Source organism: Triticum urartu, chromosome 1A, assembly GCF_056163025.1.
Source record: "Triticum urartu cultivar PI428250 chromosome 1A, HENAU_Tu73, whole genome shotgun sequence".
NCBI classification, from domain to species: Eukaryota; Viridiplantae; Streptophyta; class Magnoliopsida; order Poales; family Poaceae; genus Triticum; species Triticum urartu.
In genome coordinates, this window is record NC_141873.1 from 299,878,019 (window position 1) to 299,880,165 (window position 2,147).

Consider the following 2,147-nt stretch of genomic DNA (forward strand, 5'->3'; position numbering starts at 1 on the left):
TACCATGAATTACAATGTCTAGTTAGTCCTTGATCTTCAAGGGTGCTCGGAATTTATGTTTTGCGGTCTCAGAAAGGGCTAGCGAGATACCATCTTGTTATATCATGTTATGATTGTTTTGAGAAAGTGTTGTCATCTGAGATTTATTATTATTGCTCGCTAGTTGATTATGCCATTGATATGAGTAAACATGAGACCTAAATGTTATTGTGAATATGTTTAGTTCATAATCTTTGCTGAAAACTTGAATGATGGCTTTACATATTTGCAACAACAAGATCAAACAGAGTTTGTAAAAGTTTTTCTTTATCATTTTCAGTTTGTCAACTAAATTGCTTGAGGACAAGCAAAGGTTTAAGCTTGGGCGAGTTGATACATCTCCAACGTATCTACTTTTCCAAACACTTTTGCCCTTGTTTTGGACTTTAACTTGCATGATTTGAATGGAACTAACCCGGACTTATGATGTTTTCAACAGAATTGCCATGGTGTTATTTTTGTGCAGAAATAAAAGTTCTCGGAATGACATGAAAATCCACGGAGACGCGTTTTGGAATTAATAAAAAATACTGGCGAAAGAATCAGCATCAGGGGCCCCACACCCTATCCACGAGGGTGCATGGCGCGCGCCCCCTGCCTCGTGGGCCCCCTGGACCTCCACCGACCTCGACTCCAAGTCCATATATTCACGTTCGGGGAGAAAAAATAGGAGAGAAGGATTCATCGCGTTTTACGATACGGAGCCGCCGCCAAGCCCTAATCTTCCTTAGGAGGGCTGATCTAGAGTCCGTTCGGGGCTCCGGAGAGGGGAATCCGTCGCCATCGTCACCATCAACCTTCCTCCATCACCAATTTCATGATGCTCTCCGCCATGCGTGAGTAATCTCATCGTAGGCTTGCTGGACGGTGATGGGTTGGATGAGATTTACCATGTAATCGAGTTAGTTTTGTTAGGGTTTGATCCCTAGTATCCACTATGTTCTGAGATTGATGTTGCTATGACTTTGCTATGCTTAATGCTTGTCACCAGGGCCCGAGTTCCATGATTTCAGATCTGAACCTATTATGTTTTCATGAATATATGTGAGTTCTTGATCCTATCTTGCAAGTCTATAGTCACCTATTATGTGTTATGATCCGTTAACCCCGAAGTGATAATAATCGGGATACTTACCGGTGATGACCGTAGTTTGAGGAGTTCATGTATTCACTAAGTGTTAATGCTTTGGTCTGGTACTCTATTAAAAGGAGGCCTTAATATCCCTTAGTTTCCAATAGGACCCCGCTGCCACGGGAGGGTAGGACAAAAGATGTCATGCAAGTTCTTTTCCATAAGCACGTATGACTATATTGGGAATACAGGCCTACATTACATTGATGAACTGGAGCTAGTTCTGTGTCACCCTATGTTATAACTGTTGCATGAGGAATCGCATCCGACATAATTATCCATCACTGATCCATTGCCTATGAGCTTTTCACATATTGATCTTTGCTTAGTTACTTTTCCGTTGCCACTATTACGATTGCTACAAAAACTGCTAGTGTTACTTTTGCCACCGTTACCGTTACTTCCATACTGCTTTACTACTAAATACTTTGCTGCAGATATTAAGTCTTTCAGGTGTGCTTGAATTGACAACTCAACTGCTAATACTTGAGAATATTCTTTGGCTCCCCTTGTGTCGAATCAATAAATTTGGGTTGAATACTCTACCCTCGAAAACTATTGTGATCCCCTATACTTGTGGGTTATCAGAAGGCACTTTTAATGTCCATTTGGTACAAGGTAATATCATGGTGATTTGCATAGGCAAGTAAGATGCGGATGGACTCAAGTCTAGCAACGGGGGCATATGTCTCACCATAGTCCATACCTTTGACTTGAGTGTAGCCTTGGGCGACGAGACGTGCTTTGTTGCGAACAACTTTTCCGTCTTTGTCTTGCTTGTTGCAAAACACCCATTTGGTACCGATGATGTTGTGGTTGTTGTCGGGCTTCTCGACCAATGTCCACACTTGGTTCCTCTCAAAGTTGTGTAGCTCTTCATGCATGGCATTTATCCAATCCGGATCTTCCAATGTTTCTTCAACCTTCATAGGTTCAATGCTAGAGATGAATGAATAATGTTCACAAAAATTTGCCA